Genomic DNA, 20,150 nt, shown 5'->3' with positions numbered 1-20,150 from the left:
CGAAACGCATCACTGCTTCACGGCAGAAATAGGCAGGGCGGTGGTACCTACCCGTGAGGACTCACAAGAGGTCCTATTGTAAAAAGATATTGAAAAGTAAATAGAAAATTGTGTTTCTGTCAAAAAAAAACACACACACACACAAGCCAAAAATACGAGAAAGCATCTATTTAAATTTGAAAAAGCTTCGAAGTTTGGTGGTAAGTTTCAAAGCTTATTGCGTCGTAGATCACACGTCCATAATTGCTCAGTCATGTCAGAGTTTCCGTGCAACGTTCTTTACGAGCGCCATAACATAATCAGGGTAAGTTAATACCAACGAACACGTGTTAAGGCATTTACATATCGAAGACGACAACTCTGATTTTAATTAATAACTAGCGACCCGCCCTCGCTTCGCTTCGGAAACATTAAAACACAAATGAAACCAAAAAAAAATAAAAATAAAAATAAAAAAAATTAGCCTATGTTCATCAGGGACAATGTCGGCTTTTAATGGAAAAAGAATTTTTCAAATCGGTCCAGTAGTTTCGGAGCCTATTCGAAACAAACAAACAAACAAATCTTTCCTCTTTATAATATTAGTATAGAAAATAAAATAGCCTTGAATGCTATAAAAAATAATAGTTTAAAAAAACTAATAAAATACGCTTTTATAGAAAAGCTAAATTTTTGAATTAAAAATACTGAAAGAAAAAATGATTTTATTGTAAAAAAAGCATGTACGAATATGTAATAAATATATCCAGTGTATTTATCTATATATTAATACGTGAAGAAAAAACTTTGTATCCCTTTTTACGAAAATTGCGCGGACGGAGGATCTATGAAATTTTCCACATTTATACAGAATATAGAGAAGAAGTGCACAATGCTAATATTTCTTGAAAATAATGCATAAAAGATACATTAAATCAATAAAGAAAACATTACACACACTACATACCATGTATTTGACGCACACACGCATGCATACTATTTATTGTCAAACTTTTGTTCTTGACGTCTGTGGTCAAATTGAGAATAGATTAAATATTGTTTGTCTTTATTAATATTTTTTTATAGTGTAGCCTTGACGAAATTTGTGATTATAGAAGTATAAAATACAATCATAATAATGTATGTACAAACTTACAATTCCAATTAATTATAGTCGAATTTCGACTACTGCGGGGCCTCTAGTACACATACAACACATTATAAACAGCAGTCACGAAGCAAGAAAAAGCAGCGACTTCTGCTGGCGCAATTCGACCTAAATCATAATTCAGTAATTTGTCTATTATATTGTTCAGCTTTTAGGGCATGAGTTCCGGTCAACAACCGAGGAAGCGTCTTGGGCAACATATCGGCTCTTTTGATGCTGATAAAAAGACATTAGTTTTCCAACTTATGACATAATCAAATTATTGAAGTGCATGTTATTGATTAAATACGGCTATAGTTTGAATTGCGCTAACGACAATTTCAAGATGAATTTACATAATATAATAATAAACAAGTTTCAACTTTGAAGTAGTCGTGGCTTAAAGGACAAGACATCCGGTGCATTCGAATCTAACGATGCAACGGTGTTCGAATCCCGCAGGCGGGTATCAATTTTTCTAACGAAATACGTACTCGACAAATGTTCATGATTGACTTCCACGGTGAAGGAATAACATCTTGTAATAAAAATCAAACCCGAAAAATTATAATTTGTGTAATTACTGGTGGTAGGATCTCTTGTGAGTCCGCGCGGGTAGGTACCACCACCCTGCTTAATTCTGCCGTGAGGCAGTAATGCGTTTCGGTTTGAAAGGCGGGGCAGCCGTTGTAACTATACTGAGACCTTGGAACTGATATCTCAAGGTGGGTGGCGCATTTACGTCGTAGATGTCTATGGGCTCCGGTAACCACTTAACACCAGGTGGGCTGTGAGCTCGTCTACCCATCTAAGCAATAAAAAAATAAAAAAGACCACCAGGTTCATTAACACCAAAGAATCAGGATCTCAATAATATGATGAGACTCATCTTCAAGTTTTTCTTACCTAACCGGTATTTAGTATGAAGTAAAAAATATGAGTTTAAGATTCAGACCTCTTCAAGTGATCAAAATTTATTTTGTTGATTTTCTAATATCTAATATATTTTGTTCTTGCGTTATTCTTGTGTTTTACTAGTTCACGGCCCGTTTTTAAATGTGCTTACTTAAAAAATACCTATCCTAGATTTGTCATCGGGTAAGCCTAAAACAAGATGATCCTCTTCACATGTATTTTGTCAAAGTCGCCTAGAGATTTCAAGGAAGAATGGGCCGCAGCATTCTTCGAGTATTGTACCACAATAGAACTATTTATAATTAAATTACTAGTGATAGGACCTCTTGAGAGTCTGCGGGGATAGGTACCACCACCCTGCCTATTTCTGCCGTGAAGCAGTAATGCGTTTCGGCTTGAAGGGTGCGGCAGCCGTTGTAACTATATTTGAGACCTTAGAACTTTAGAACCTAAGAATCTCAAGGTGGGTGGCGCATTTACGTTGTAGATGTCTATGGGCTCCAGTAACCACTTAACACCAGGTGGGCTGTGAGCTCGTCCACCCATCTAAGCAATAAATAAAAAAATACTAAGATTTCAACTCATTATAAGTTCATTGGTCGTATCGACGAGTATATTTCTTTTCCATTCGACTAAATCGTCAATTCGGCTCAAACGCGCGACGTCGGTCCGAGCCTTTAAGCGGCGTCTCATAAAAAGTGTTTTATGACATATTCCGTTCAATATTTATATAATAAATCAATTCAGTGATCTGTTTTCTTTGAGACGGATGCTGCGACGTTATAGGAGGTGCGTCTATTCATGTTCTGGTGTATCTATCGGTTCGAACATAAAAATAGTCTTAAACGATTCCACAATATAACAACATAGCTCATGAGGATTTTTAAGGAAACACTATAAATTTTTATGTGCACTATTATTGTTTTTTTTTTTTTTAATAAAAAATTTCTGGTTTTTTTAGTTTATAGGTACTTAAAAGTAGTAAGTACATAGTTTCTCGCTAAAGATCGTGAAATTAAAAATCGTTTTTCACGGCTAACCACATATTACCGTGTTTTTTTACACCGAGTACCGAGTACTCAATGTTTTAGTAATAATAATCGTAAAATGTATGCATGTTTTTACATGATTGTCACAAAACTATATTTCAGATAGACTTCGGATATTGTCCCCCTTTAATCTCCTACCTGCAGTCCTCGGTTTATTGGTGATCATTGGATTTCCAACACTAAATCACTAAATATAATGATTATTATGATATTATACGGTACGGCATTATATGATATGTATGTATGTGTGTTTGTCTGTGTATTTACATCTACATATATCTATATTTTCCTTTTTTTTTCAAAAAGGAATGCACCTAACAGAGGTCTCTACACCATCATTGGTTGTCTGTACTGTCCGACACTGTACTCTTGTGCGTCCTCCTTGCCTTTTTGCGTATTCCTCAATGCTGAGGGTCGTGATTACCCTTCGTTAACACTCTTTCTGGCACAATTTTTCTCCATCTATTTCGGTCTCTGGCGGTGTGGAAGACACATTATGCATTCTTGTGCATAAAGTTGTAATAAATGCACGAATAAATAAATAAATAATCATTGTAAAGTCAATACATTTAAAATGTTTTGCGATAAACTTGCCTGTGAACACAGCTAAAAGCCAAAAGCGAAGTCCAACTCACCCTGACAATGTAAACCACCGATATACCCATTCAGTAGAGATACTCTTATCTGGTTTATCTTTGTTTGCTTATGGACAGACTCACATTCTACCTACGATACCATACTAGATACAGACGATGCCACTCACATAGTAGTTAGTCACCAATGGTTTTACTGGTGGTAGGACCTCTTGTGAGTCCACTCGGGTAGGTACCACCGCCCTGCCTATTTCTGCCGTGAAGCAGTAATGCGTTTCAGTTTAAAGGGTAGGGCAGCCGTTGTAACTATACTGAGATCTTAAAACTTATATCTCAAGGTGCGTGGCGCACTTACGTTGTAGATGTCCATGGGCTCCACTAACCACTTAACATCATATGGGCTGTGAGCTCGTCCACCCATCTAAGCAATAAAAAAAAATGGCAATCAGAGTCCATAGATGCCATAAAGTTTGTCTATCATCAACCTGTCATCAATGTACTACCAAATTTCTAATACCGCGCGTGGGAAGCTACCGTGCGTCGTGCCACATATTTTTTGTAGCGAAACCATCGAGAAACCAGTTTGAGGAACTCAATCGTTGCTACTCCAGTACAATATCGACCTTCAACGTCATAGAAGAGGAAGGAACCCGTGTCCTATTCTTCGGCTTACCGATCTCAATAACCTAACTGCCTAATCGTACAAAAGAAAAGAACCTTAAAGCAATAAAACAACAGAGCCATTAGGCGTAACCGTAAATTTTAATGAAAATATTTACAAACCCGATATTAGTGTCCCGTCTGAAACGCTGCCGAGATCAAAGGGCCCGATATAGAGCATTCGATTCTAAAGACACGTCTGCTTACAGAGTTCACGTAATCAAAATACGTTACGAAATTAAATTAATGGAACGTTTAGTAAAATCTATGAAATCCTGTGGTAGTTCGGATGATTATTAATTATGGAATCGAAATTTGGCGTGGAAATGTTATTTGTATCCCACTAACTAGTTTAGACCAGATATTAGTTATTAATCTGGGTATGAGCCCGGTTTGGCCTAGAATACATCTTTGCTGTATCTTCCCGTTGATGTCGTACGTAATTATTGCCGTTGTGGATTATAGGTAAGTCTTTGATCTTCTTCAGTACCACAACCCACTTTGAGACAAGGAGCAATAATGCCATTGTATTATTTACGGACTGCCACAGTCTTCACCACTGAATCTCTGTCTGTTACCAGCAGAAGAAATAGTATGGAGTTACCTACCTATTGCGACCCCATAAAATGCTCTAACAGCAATAGAGAATGGTTATACAGAATAAAACCTCACCCATTTTCCGAACTCAATGTAGGCTTTGAACCAAAGTGTAATTCTGTATAGAGACATCCAAACTGTTGAGTGCCTTTAGCAAAAACACTGATATTTATCGAGTCATTTAATTCAAAACTAGAACATGACTTTGACGTAGTTTTCGACAGGAAATATGATAAAGTAAATATTTCTATCAGCTGTATACTCACTTAAGTCTCTTATCGCTCCGGTGACTAGCAAAGGAATGATTCACTCAGAATTCACTGTCGTTGTACTATTCAACGACAAAAGTCGACGTTGTGATAACATTCTAAAATAGCTTATATAGAGGTGTATTATGGTGGAGCACCCATTATGTGATATGAGGTTGAAGTTACAATATCTATATGTTTAAAAAAAGACTTTTAAATGTGTTTCCTATAGACTGCGAAACGGCTCGATCGATTTCGGTGAGGTTTTCGGGAAATCTTCAAATAGGCCTAGCGCGAGATCCTGTGGAGTTTGGTAGCAACCGGCCCAGAGTCGAATCAAGTCTGGAAAGGCCTCTGGACTACCAGTAATGCCAAATTCATAAAAAAAAGTTGTATCAAAGATCGGCCCTCAAGTCAGGCTTGATTAGTCTTCTATAAAAAAATAAGTGTTTATATGTTTGTCTTCTGTTCGTTTTTAAACCATTCATCCGATTGTAATGAAACTTGGTAACCTAATATTACACTGAAGTCACTACCAGTGAAGATATTCATCCAAATACCGCTAACGCATGACACGTGAGTAGTTTCAATAAACCGATGCTATCATGCAATAAGCGTTGGTTAAGTACTATTCAAATTAAAACGTATAATTGTTTTACTGCAGATGCAAGTGGACTGGTTATTCTACCCCGTGAGGGCTTTCGCTATGTCCTATCTAGAACTGCGATAATTAGATAAGAGGCTATGGTAAAGAAAACAGCACTGCGAACGATTGGAACTACATTAGTTGCATTAACTTGCGAGAATTTTTGAAGGCGCTGTATTTAATACCAAATCGTCAAAAAATTGTATAATATTATAAATTACTTTTGCTATGAAATTACAGCTTCTTCTTCTTCTTCTTCTTCTTAGTCGCATACTTCATTGCTGAGGGTCGTGTCCCTAAAAACCCTTCGTGGCTCTTTGTGCCATCGGCTTCCATTTCCTTCAGTTTTCGGCTTCTCTCAGGGCGATCGCAACAGAAAGTCAAGTGAGCGCAGTTATCTGATCTGACCAACGGTTTGGTGGCCGGCCGGCGGGTCTTTTCCCTTCTACCTTGCCCACCACAGTCAATTTTTCAAGGTTGTCTGGTGGCCGCCGAGCAATGTGACCAAAGTAACCAAGAACCTTCTGGTAGCAAATCGTCGACATTCTCGTGAAAATATGAAATTACATACGTGCGTGCAAAATATTGGACTATGAGAAATAAATATTAATGCGAGAATTTTGAGTCTTGATATAAGCAACTCAAAAGTAACACATCCAATTAGATCAGCGTCAAAACACCTCAAATTTACACATATAACTTGCAAGATTAACTTTACTCCAATAAAACCCTCAAAATTAATATCCCCACACGTGTACTTGTAAATATACGAAATTAAACTTCCATCAAAGTCGGTAGGCGTATGAAGAATGATAGATTCTGCGAAGCTCTCACTGCTGTTGCTAGGGCTAGTATAGCAAATTTTCTCAGGTTGAGCTCTTGAGCTCGTCTACCTGTCCAGGCGTAGCTGCAATAGCCCCTTTATATTTCGAATAGCTATCATCAGTGATTTCATGGGTTTTTTTTATTGCTTAGATGTGTGGACGAGCTCACAGCCCACCTGATGGTGGTTACTGGAGCCCATAGACATCTACAACGTAAATGCGCCACTCACCTTGAGTACAAGTTCTAAGGTCTCAGTATAGGTACAACGGCTACCCAACCCTTCAAACCGAAACGCATTACTGCTTCACGGCATAGGCACGGCATAGGCGGGGTGGTGGTACCTACCCGTGCGTACTCACAAGAGGTCCTACCACCTGTAAAAAAGTTGGCCATACTATTCAGACGTTTACGCAGTAACAGACAAATTAAATAGGAAACTATTTTCAGTACTCATAACTAAAGCTAAAATAAATTCTTATACCACCCAACGTTCAAGAGTCGTGCGCGATCAGCAACTGGGGATAATGTTCAGACACGTTTTGAATAACATTAAGCTTATTCTAGCTGATCGAAGCCGATATTGAAATGGCAAGAGCTTTAATCTGGAGTACGTAACTATGCTAGGGTGTTAAATAAAATCGTTAAATAGCTTCAGTGAACAGCGGCATTGGCTGTGTCTCCGGCATTGGTGGTGTCCGTGGTGATGCTGATTACTTACCATCAGGCGACATCAGGTAAATGGTATAGCGGTAGGCAGAGGCTGGGCTCTGCTCCTGGCATTGCTGACGTCAATGATGGCATTGATGACGGCAATAATAAAAAAAACAATAGTCACGTCACGGCATCGGGCTTGATGCTTAAGAGAAAAGTGTAAAAATACTTTTAATAATTTCAGCTAGTCAGAAAAACCGTAAAGTATTTAATTTAATGCACAAAAATTATTAAATTCTCAACGAAGCCTTTGCTTTGTAAAGAACGTTAATTTGTCGCTTGGTTTTATAAATTTCTGTTTGGAATGCAGTTTCTTATCATGTAGCAGGATAAGCATACAAATATATATAGGTATATCTATTTGCCTTGTCGTTCAGGGCAAAGTAGAAGGCACCAGACCGCGTGGTAGGGTGCCCATGCGATGGACCGACCAGATCAAGTCGGCAGTTGGCGGCTGTTTGCATGAGTGTACCAGGCTCACCACAAACCGCGAGGAGTGGTGATTGCTCGTGAGGCGCATAGCATCTGCCCACAGCAATGATACTGGATGACGACCACGACCGCTCTGACAAGAGTGATACGACATACGAGATCTACCAACAACATAAATTTTTATCGCGAAGCAATCATAGTCCATGTTTGAAGATTTGGGTTTACTAAATGTGACTTCTAATTTATGCCGCAAAATGGACAGCACTATTTACTCAGACTTTATAACTAAGCTGTTTCAAGATCTCGTGTACCCATTGACGAAAACAAATGTTTAAAAAACAACTTTTTATTTCATTTTATTGCATAAATGGGTTGACGAGCCGACAGCCCACCTGGTGTTAAGTGGTTACCATAGCCCATAGACATCTACAACGTTAATAATGCCGCCACCAACCTTAAGACATGAGTTCTAAGGTCTCAGTATAGTTACAACGGCTGCCCAACCTTTCAAACCGAAACGCATTACTGCTTCACGGTTGAAATCGACAGGGTGGTGGTACCTACACAAGACTTCCTACCATCAGTAATTACGCAAATTATAATTTTGCGGATTTGATTTTTTTTATTGCACGATGTTATTTCTTCGTCGTGGAAGTCAATGGTGAACATTTGTTAAGTACGTATTTCATTAGAAAAATTGGTACCTGCCTGCGGGATTCGAACACTAATGCGTAATAAGTAAACTAATTAGTAAAACTTACCATCATAATAAAATACGTTGCTTAATTAAAAAATCTATTTGGGACGACTACGTTTGGAAATACTATCAGTATCACACAATAAGAAGCTTAACATTTTTCATTTTTCATCTTCGGAACTCTAATGATCTTTAATGAAAGTAGGTCGATACAACCCTCCAGTGTTAGGGTTCCTCGGGACTAAATTACAAAACGAAGTTCTTGCAATTTTAGGGAAAAAAAGTGTAATTATTTTGGATTATTAATTTATATTGGATTTTGCTCATTTTGTTTGACCATCATTACATATATTATGTAATGTACGTAATTGCTGACAGCTATGTTAGCAGCTTACGTAAATATACCATAAACCTTTTTTCGATTTAAAGATCCAATTCATTCCGACGAATGAGGCGATATATAATTACCATTAGGCTTTATTTATTATATTATTAATTTATTTAAATATAATTTATTTATTTCAATATAACTACTAACATAGGTCTAAGTCTTATTAACAATTTATATGAGTCATGATTACTTGCAATAAAAACATTATTATTATTATTAGTTTTAAGAAATATAATGAAAATGTTAAGCGCTCCACAGTCAATCATGACATATGTACGTGACCAAGAAAACTGTAAAAATGTTTGTAAAAAAACATTTTAAAAGCATAAATATCAAAAAGAAATGTCGAATGTTTGGGTAATATTCAATTTGAAATCCGCATCGGTAACGAATGAGTTACTACCTGGTTTGGTCCGAAACGTAGGCGTCTAAGACTACTACACTAAAATCTCGAATGGCAAACATCTCTAAAATATAGCACCTTAGTCGTCCGCGATTACGGAGACCTAAAGTATCGAAGCGTCTAAAGTAATATAACTATAAAAATGGTAGATTAAACCCTAAATCTATTTTTTCTATTTTCAACGAGTATCCAGATTCCAATCAGTAATCGAAACAGAACCGCATTTTACAGGACTCAAGGCTACCAGTGACTAAAACAACTAGGAATCGCCCAATTTCAGTAACATACAAAATATTTAAGAGAACTTCAAATATTGTACGGAGCCCGCCTTGCGAAAATTGATTGTATTTTTCAATATTTCATTCCAACATGGCCGCTCATTACTTATAGTTCATTGGCTCTGAATAAAATATACAAAAAAAATGTATATACATAAATATCTTACAGACGTATCAGGAACACTTGTGGCTCCAGAAACATGCGCTTCGGGAAAAGCGGATAGCTATAAAATTACGCTCTAGAGAATACATTTACTGTTTTTATTGATATTTTTCCCAGAGCTATGGCTTATTGAATTTCTCTTTCAGTACTGCTAGTGTATTGAGCAATAGTGGATATATTTCTTTTGATTTCTTGTAAATAAACAGACGAGCTTATGGCTGATCTTTTATGAGCTACCGCCTTAAGACGTGAGGTCGAAATCTGAGTTATAATAGCAACTTGCCTACCTCAAATCAGTGTCATGTTTTGCTAACTTTAGAGAAAGGTTAGTTGTATCTGTCATCTACAGGGCTTCTAAGCCCCCCTTTTTTATTGCTTAGATGGGTGGATGAGCTTACCGCCCACCTGGTGTTAAGTGGTTACTGGAGCCCATAGACATCTACGGCGTAAATGCGCCACCCAACTTGAGATATAAGTTCTAAAGTCTCAAGTTTAGCTACAACGGCTGCCCACCCTTCAAGCCGAAACGCATTTCTGCTTCACGACAGAAATAGGCAGGGCAATTTCAGAATTAATACTGTTGTATTAGCGCCTAATTATGTAAGTCGGGTATGTGTGGCCCGCTTAATTGTTACTTTAGTGCCGATTTCGTACGCGTGTTGTCTAGAGATTTCGGTAAGACCGGATACTAAGTGTGGGCTTATTTACAGTAGAAATATGTAGACGGCGGCTTGATTGTGCTAATGACCACGAGCGACGGTGATTACTTACTATTAGCTAGATGCTCGTTTGTCAAAAAACTTAAGCTGCATTTTTCTTTGCGAATCAAGCAGAGTACTTACATAGGTATTTCTACAGGGTGTATTTTTTTATACTACTGTGTCTATAATCACTTTTTAAATTTTTTTATTGCTTAGTTAGGTGAACGAGCTCACAACCCACCTGGTGTTAAGTGGTTACTGGAGCTCATAGACATCTACAACTTAAGCGCCACCACCCACCTTGAGATATAAGTTCTAAGGTCTCAAGTATAGTTACAACGGCCGCCCCACCCTTCAAACCGAAACGCATTACTGCTTCACGGTAGAAATAGGCAGGGCGGTGGTACCCACCCCCGCGGACTCACAAGAGGTCCTACCACCAGCAATTCTACAGAGTGTATTTTTTTATACCGCAGTGTCTATAATCACTTACTACCCGATGGCCAGTGAACGCTTCTAGGTATCTAAGCCAGAAAATAAAATAGAAAAACAAAGAAAATCGTATCTCTACTAAAACTTGCTAGTTAAAGACTGAGCAACACAAAAGATTCTCGTTGAAGTTCGGCGAAAGTTCGAACAAAAACGTGTTCTGTTTAAAGAGAGCTTTTTTTACGTAACAAAATAAGTTGTCGGTTAAGAAACGATGCCGAATCTTGTAACTACAATTTTTATCTATAGTAACATTTTTATCTATTACTAGTGGTCGGACCTCTTGTGAGTCAGCGCGGTTGGGTACCACCACCCTACCTATTTCTGCCGTGAAGCAATAATGCGTATCGGTTTGAAGGGTGGGGCATTTACGTTGTAGATTTCTAAGGGTTAGGTAACCACTTAACATCAGGTGGCCTGTGAGCTCGTCCACCCATCTAAGCAATAAAAAAAAAAAATATTTTTTTACAAAAGACAAACTATTCTCCTCTGTAAATATTTTTGAAATCCTATATCTTCATCGCAGCGCCAAACCAAGGAGTCAAACTTGTATTTTTGCTTTCCACAGAAACCCAATATCGACCTCGCAGAGAATATAGCAAACGTTCAGTTAACTTCGGTTTTGATCATAGTGAAAATTTAATAAGTTCAACTAAAAGCGTCTAGACAATTTTGTGGCTTAACTCAACCCAACAGCTTGTGTATTGGTAATATTACTGATCAACGTGAAGCAAAAACTTTGTATCCCTTTTTACGAAAGTTGCGCAGACGGAGGAGTATGAAATTTTCCATACTTATAGAGAATATAGAGAAGAAGTGCACAATGCTAATATTTTTTTAAAAATAATGCATTAAAGATACATTAAATCAATAAAGAAAACATTACGCACACTACATACCATGTATTTGACGCACACACGCATGCATACTATTTATTGTCAAACTTTTGTTCTTGACGTCTGTTGTCAAATAGTGTAGTTTTTTATAGTGTCTTGGCAAAATTTGTGATTATAGAAGTATAAAATACAATCATAATAGTGTACAAACTTACAATTCCAATTAATTATATTCGAATTTCGACTACTGCGGGACCTCTAGTTCTTATAATTCCGTTAAAGTAATTTTACAGTTAATATTTTTTATTCTTCTTAGATTTCTTGGTTTTAGAGGGTTTGTCTTATTTTAATTTGATTCATGTTTTAGATTCTTAACTGACTTTTTTTGTATTTATGCTTTGCTTGATGTATAAACTGTTCTTAATCTATGTTAGTTTATTTGTATTTCTTGATTGCATTTTAATACAACTGAAGAAGTGAAGTCGTCGTGGCCTAAAGGATAAGACGTCCGGTGTATTCGTGTTGAACGATGCACCGGTATTCGAATCCCAGGCGGGTACCAATTTTTTTAATGAAATAGGTACTCTAATGAAATAGGTTCACGATTGACTTCCACGGTGAAGGAATAGCATCGTGTAATGAAAATCAAACCCGCATAATTATAATTTGCGTAATTACTGGTGGTAGGACCTCTTAAGAGTCCGCATGGATAGGTACCACCACCCTGCCTATTTCTGCCGTGAAGCGGTAATGCATTTCGGTTTGAAAGGTGGGACAGTCGTTATAACTATACTTGAGACCTTAGAATTTATATCGCAAGGTGGGTGACGCATTTACGTTATATATGTCTATGGGCTCCAGTAACCACTTAACACCAGGTGGGCTGTGAGCTCATCCACCCATATAAGCAATAAAAAAATTAAAAAAAATAACATGCTAAGAGCCTATACCTAGTCTTGCCATAAATACTGAGACAAAGGGAAAAAAAAATCTATTGCAAATAACATTTATTACTTTTACAGTGTGTTAGTTTAATATATAAATATAAACTAATTTAAAGTATAAAAAGCTTATTCGAAGTGGTCTCCATTGGCTGCAATACAGTCCTTTAAACGTTGAGACCAGTTATCAATAGGAGCACGCACTCCTTCCATGGGAAAAATTTTCACTGCCAATCGTACGAATTATTTTAGGGATTCCAAATTATCATGGCGTTTAGAGCAAGCCGTACTCTCTAAAACTGACCATAAATCATAATCCAGCGGATTAAGATCGGGACTAGACGACGGCCAGTCTTCAGCTGATGAATTCCGAAACATTCGTTTCCAACCAAGACTGCGTAGACCGAGCTTTATGACCTGGCGCCGAGTCTTGCTGGAAAGACCATTCTTGATTATTGGACATGGTGTTGTTAAGGGGCTTCACTACCTTCTCAAGAATGGTATCTTGATACACTTGTGCCGATGTTTTGATATCTTTTTCACAAAAGTATGCCTCAGTCACTCCGCGGACTCAGAATAGGTCCTACCACCAGTAATTACGCAAATTATAATTTTGCGGGTTTGATTTTTATTACACGATGTTATTCCTTCACCGTGGAAGCCAATCGTGAACATTTGTTGAGTACGTATTTCATTCGAAAAATTGGTACCCGCCTCGAATTCGAACACCGGTGCATCGCTTCAACACGAATGCACCGGACGTCTTATCCTCTAGGCCACGACGACTTCAAATGTAGGGTAAATGCCGTAACGCCAGTATTAAAAGATGGAACACGAACAGAGTCGAGCTTAATCCTCAGACACAGCCCCCTTTTTTTTTTTTTTTTTTTAACGCTGGGGAATCCATTTACGGATACCCGGTCCGGGGGGGTAACGAACCGGGTTATGTCGGACTCCGGCGCCTCCTGAGAGGAAGAAGGGGAGAAGAGAAGGGCCGAGGTCCTTCACCTCCCCCAATTTCTCACAGGAGACTACGCCTTGAAAAAGGCGCGCGAAGCACTTGCCCCGCAGAACGACTACCGACTAAACCCCATCGAGCTCCACCACACCGGCTACACCAGACATACGGTACCGCAGTGCGCGCCGAAAGTCTGCCTTCGCCGGTACCCGTCCTGATGATAAGACGGGATTTCATCTCCGGGAAAATCCCGAAGGACGTCATTTCGGGAGATACACCGTGGGCGGCGCACAGGAGCCACCTTGCACCGCCCCACCACCGGACCGACAGTCGAGTACCGGGCGCCCCCGCACCCGCCACCTGATAGTCCCTACGGGGGCTGAGCGGGAGCTTCACGCCCGCGCCGGCCATCCCGCCTTCTGCGCTGAGGTGCTGAAGAGGGATCCCACTCCCTTTCACGCTCCTCAGCCTCACGGGACGCCATTACCAGGTCACAAAACCTGGCCATGGCCTCCCACGAGCCCTGATCCTCTAACATGCGGGCGACGACAGCCCGCAGGGAGAGGTTACTCCCCAGCACCGCGACGAGATCTCGCCGCGAGTGCTCCCAACGCGGGCACGTTTCGAGCGCGTGCTGCGCGTCATCGTCCGGGTGCCCGCACTGGTGGCAGCCCGGGTGAGACACAGCCCCCTGAGTTTCTCGGCGGATCTTCCCAGTGGGTAGATTCTGCGAAGCATTGCTTTTGCTACCGACCACCACCGACCACTGAGACTAGAATAAATGCGAGAGATTTAGCCGTAATAGCAGATTTAATTATTGTGTCTACGATTCGCGTAAGCTATTGAAACTATCGAATGTACAAGTGTCGTCCTAAACTTTTTAATTTTGTATGGTTTTTTTTTATTGCCCTTATAGGCAGACGAGCATACAGCCCACCTGATGGTGAGTGGTTACCGTTGCCCATGGACTTCAGCAGTGCCAGGGGCAGAACCAATCCGCTGCCTACCGAGAGCCGCTGCCTATTTACTCGTAATTGTAATGATGGTTAGTTTGATAATTATCGAAATTCGACCATAATCACTTAGTATAAACGACATCTAAGGTTCATTTTACTTCTTACTTCTACGGTTTTCTATGATTTTTTTTATATATTATTATGTATTACATATTCTCTTTTATTAAAATGCGGAAGATTTGAACAAAAAACTACTTCCCGATTTTTTTTTCAAAGCTTTTCCGCTGGTTTTAAGGTTTATTTCTAAGCCAAAAAAGTAAATATAGACAAATAAAAGACAATATGTCAGTGTTAAAGGCAAAATATCTGCTTATTAGAAATGGATTCTAATTTTAATGTACCTATTTAACTTTTGACCTCTTTATAATCCAAGTCGATCCTCTCGCGCTGACGCACGAAAATAATTAGTGATCTAAAATTACTTGGAAAATAACTTGTTTTCATAAATTATTTTTACAGAAGTCTTTACATAATTACGGTGTACGAAAACAAAATTATGTTAAGAGTTTTTGTTCACCATTAGACTATTTTGCACAGCTTGTGTGGAAGATTTATAAAAACATAGCTTTTGCCCGCGACTCCGTCCGCATGGAATAGCTACTTTCGCTAACGCTAAATTTCACCCCCCACTTCATTTACGTAGAAAGTGAAAATATTTTTGAATTATAGAATATTAAGGAGCCATTTAAACCCCTACCTATCCCCTTGAAACATTATTTATTGGTGCTCCACTTGTATTGGTCTTACCGTGATGTTATATAGCCTATAGCTATCCTCAATAAATTGGCTATACAACACTGAAACAATTTTTCAAATCGGACCAGTAGTTCCCGAGATTAGCGCGTTCAAACAAACAATCTCTTCAGCTTTATAATATTAGTATAGATTATTTTTTATAACCATTAATAAAGGCCCGTGTTTAAATTAAAAAAACGAAGAGAACAAAAGATGTTAACTTAATTACCTATACGTCATTTAAAAGACAGTTTTACCGTTTCAAACCACAGTCGTGTTTGTAAATAAATATAAATAAAAACAAGTGAATTTGTTAAATTTATTAAAACTAATGCGAGAATCAACAGTAAAAATGAGCAGTAGTCTTAGATCGTAAACCTAAAAATATTTTACTAAACACTTACTTGATAAAATTATTCTTCTTACAAACTTTCGTGTTATTAATATGATGATGATGAAACAATACCCACTTCACTTTACTGTGTTTTGTGGCACTTATATTTTTCAATTATACCTGAAAAGATATCAAACATTTATCTACCTTTAACTGTTTCGCTCGCGTATTAGCTTGCCTTTGAATTTTTGAAATTAATTAGTCTTAAAATAATATTCATTTTTCGCGGTTAAAAGTAGAAGATGCATTTTTGCTTAATTAATATGTTGTATCAATGCTCCCCAAAACAAACCCAGACCAACTAACAAACTATTGCTGAAATTGATACAATTAATGATTATGAAAAATTGTTTTTTTTATTTATTTATTTTTTCATTTTTTTATTGCCCTTGTAGGCATACGAGCTCATGCCCACCTGATGGTGAGTGGTTACCATCGCCCATGGACTTCAGCAATGCCAGGGGCAGAGCCAAGCCGCTGCCTTACATTAATTAATCAGCTTTAATGAAATCAAAATCTCACTCAGGAATTTAAATCGGCAATTGTTTTTATAATATACATTGTACTTCCCACTCGTACTACAAAAACTTACACACAAATAATTTAATTAACCAACAAACTCTCGTACGAACGACGAACAATGAACTATTGTTTAATGAATTGTTTTGTTAAATTATCATCAGAAAACAGCCACATCATTACCGACTTGCGTTACTCCCACGACCAAAATATTATTGTATTACCTTCACTTTTGTCGTTAAGGATCGGCAGCACATACGAATCACGTCGATTGTTTAGTTCACTAAGCGGCACATCACTATGATTAAAATTAAAAAGGCTGTTCTTCTGCAGCTAATCTTCATTCAACGTATCACGATCGAGCCTCGTGACTGTTCTTGCTATTACAATTTCCCAGTCACCGAAACTGCAACTAAGCTATTTGATGTTTCCGCTTTAGCGTCGCTCGTGTGCTGCATCCATTAAAACGTTAATAGCAATGCAACTATCCTATTATTTAACATCTGTCATATCATGTTTACTTTTGCCAATCAAACGGATCTCACTGCATTAGGCACATCCGTATGTTGCAACATGAAAACAACGAGTATCTAATTAACGTTAAATCACACACTGACACAACTGAACTATTCCGGCTTAATTGTCACGGCACGTATCCTTAGTAAACACTACGTAGGAACTAGGAACGAACATCCCTATAAAAAGGATGCAACGTAGCGATGTTTTGTATGCGGGAGCGAGGGAAAACGATCCGCCTCCTCCGGCGGTCGGGAAGCGACTGCCACCAAATTATATTCAGCTGAGCACACCGGCTATTGCATCCGAGCATAAACGAAAACGGCCGAATGTGATTTTGAGGTGGGAACGAGATGCACGTTAAATCGAAGGGCGGAGAGAGGGACGGGTGAACAGGTGGAATGGGCTCTGCATGTACATAAAGGGGTTCTATGCAGGTCGGGGCTAGGAGTGCATTCGGCCGACAGACGCCGCTGGGAGATGCCCTCTGGCGCCCAGGGACCTATTATTTAAGACTATTAATGAATTGATGACTTAACTGGCCTCAATAGCGTCCAATCTCACTTAATTGTGATCGACGATAAAGCAATTTTATGATAAATTGCTTCGGGATAAAGAAAATTGTTTTATGTGTTCTCCAAGCAACGCTTTTTCCCTTTATATCTACAGTTCGTTATAGTTTGTATGTGTTTATTAACGTCATAAAACATCGTGTTTAATTTACACTGATAATTGCTACAGAGATGCCACACTTTTACAATAAAAAAATTCTTATGTGGATATAATTATAAAAGTTGGTTGTATTCATCTGGTAGTCTTATAATTTTTATTAGATTTTTTTACGAGGTAAATAATACATTAATTGACCTATCTACTCTACAAAGTTTACGGCTTAATATAAATCAAGACTAGCTAGATCAAAAATCATAAGTCGCTCTACATTTCAAATTAAGTTATCATATGAAATATGTATATAAAAATTTAAAGTGTATTTTTATAGCAAAGATAAGTGTAAGAGCTCACCACCCACCTTGTGTTAAGTGGTTACCGGAGCCCATATATATTAACAACGTAAATGCCGACCTTCCTTGAGTTCTAAGTTTCACTTTTATGGTACAACGGTTGCCCCACCCTTCGAACCAAAACAAACTCCTACTATAACAGGCAAGATGGTGGTGCGCGCTCACACAACCAGTAGTTTTCTCTCTCGAAATCTCCTTTGTAGAACAACATGTCATAACGCGCGGAGAACACCGTGGAAAAGATTGTATTTTAGCGCTAAAGCCTATAAACGGAATGTGGTCGCATAAGTGGGGGAACTGAGCTCTGATCCAGCGGTGGGTGGTAACATCATCAGCCTGTATCTCTCCACTGCTGGATGTAGACCTCTCCCATAGTCCGCCAATGAACGATCCTCCGCCTTCCGCATCCAATCTCTCCCAGCATATCGCCGCAAGTCATCGGTCCAACGGGCAGGGGGACGCCCAGCGCTGCGCTTACCGGTACGTGGTCTCCAGTCCAGAACGCGTCTGCTCCATCGGTTCTGCGTCATTATGTCCGGCCCATTGCCGTTTCAGCTTGCTAATCCTTAGGGTTACTTTGGTTCTTTGACGGATTTCCTCACTTCTGACTCGATCCATCAAAGAAACTCCGAGCATACGCCTTTCCATAGCACGGTGAGCGACTTTGAGCTTACGTCCATGGCGGGTGGTGCGATGGTAAAATGAACAATACCTCAAAGTACTTTCCATCGATTAAACATAATAATAACTGGGAACAAATCACGCACGGTCATCCGGCTCTAAATTAGGATTCCCTGTGTTATGGATGGTTGCCAGTTGCCAGTCGCAACCGCCATTCGAGCAGTTGAGGACCGGACGAGATGGAAACAGCTCACGAGACAGGCAACGGTCAAATTTCAGGGACACGACCTTCAGCAATGAAGAAAGCGGCGAAGAAGAAGAAGAAGTGTTATGGATACCAGAGACTGACATACATACTTATACATTCAAATATATACATTCCATCATAATTATCTTGCCCTTCTCCCAGTTACCTGGGGTCGGCGAAACATGTTTGCTCCTTCCATACTCTTCTATCATATACCTCTTCCTCTATATCCTTCCACATTCATAGTTAACAACACTCTCTTACCAACCTCATTTTTGTTTCGTCTCATCACATGTCCATACCATCCCAAACGCGCACTTCTCAGCTTCTCTGACACAGGTGCCACTTTCAGACTTCCTCTAACATATTCATTCCGTATTCTATCCATTCAAATATATAGATAGATCGATAATAGACACCCAGACAAAGAGCAAATAAATCTGTTCATCATATGTTTGCTTGATGTTGGAACCGAACTCACGACCCTTCTTTTATTGCTTAGATTGGTGGACGACCTCACAGCCCACCTGGTGTTAAGTGGTTACTGGAGCCCATAGATATCTACAAAGTAAATGCGCCACCCACCTTGAGATATAAGTTCTAAGGTCTCAAGTATAGTTACAACGGCTGCCCCACCCTTCAAACCGAAACGCATTACTGCTTCACGGCAGAAATAGGCAGGGTGGTGGTACCCAACCGCGCGGACTCACAAGAGGTCCTACCACCAGTAATAAATTGATTATTGTTTATTGAATTTTAACAGAAACTTGACGGATTTCCTCATTTCTGACTCGACGGCTGCCCCTACCCTTCAAACCAAAACGCATTAACTGCTTTACGGCAGAAAAAGGCGGGGTGGTGATACCTATCCGTGCGGACTCACAAGAGCTCCTACCACCAGTCTGCGCTACAGTCAAGGACAGTAATTACTACAGCGCCGAGTCAGTCAAATAACTTAATAATATTCATAGCTTAGTATCTTTTGATTGAAAGTTTCTATTAACATTGCTTATTACCTTTGAGAATAATTTACCAAATAGATTCACGTCAACCTTTGTTTAATATTCGTATACAATAAACATTTTCAAAATTAATTGTCTTTTATACATTTCACTGTTAATGTATTATTATAATTCTCGACTGAACCAATCGACACTACAAACCAATATTTACTTTTCGAATTAAAAGTTCGATCCTCGACGGCGAATATCTTAAATTTTATAGGAAATATTCACAAGATAAACTCGGAATATATTAAAATAAAACCTACAGGACCATTCGTATGGACACCATAAAAACATGGATAATCTCATCTTTCATAAAAATTGTACTAAGCAGGGCGACGTAAATATAATGTATTCGGGATCTGTCCGTGTGATAGCGATGTGCTAAAAGCGATATATTATTATTGTTATAATTTT

The 20,150-nt window shown here is 38.8% G+C and overlaps 1 protein-coding gene across 4 annotated transcripts in view; it reads right to left on the bottom strand.

The window, feature by feature from the left end:
* Window positions 1–17,112, bottom strand: part of LOC101740264 (uncharacterized) — a 224,299-nt gene extending 207,187 nt beyond the window's left edge. For 2 of the 4 annotated variants that reach the window (XM_062676049.1, XM_038020392.2), the window contains exons 1-2: window positions 16,548–17,112; window positions 15,815–15,924 (exon numbers count right to left, since the gene is read on the bottom strand). The gene's annotated coding sequence lies outside the window, so the exon portion shown is untranslated. The remainder of the gene's footprint in view (window positions 1–15,814; window positions 15,925–16,547) is intronic. The other 2 variants (XM_062676050.1, XM_012697665.3) reach the window with 2 other exon arrangements.
* Between the last annotated feature and the right edge of the window lie 3,038 nt (window positions 17,113–20,150).

Source organism: Bombyx mori, chromosome 25 (genome assembly GCF_030269925.1).
Source record: "Bombyx mori chromosome 25, ASM3026992v2".
NCBI lineage: Eukaryota > Metazoa > Arthropoda > Insecta > Lepidoptera > Bombycidae > Bombyx > Bombyx mori.
The sequence above is the reverse complement of the archived record's forward strand: the minus strand, read 5'-3'. Positions and strand labels throughout refer to the sequence as shown.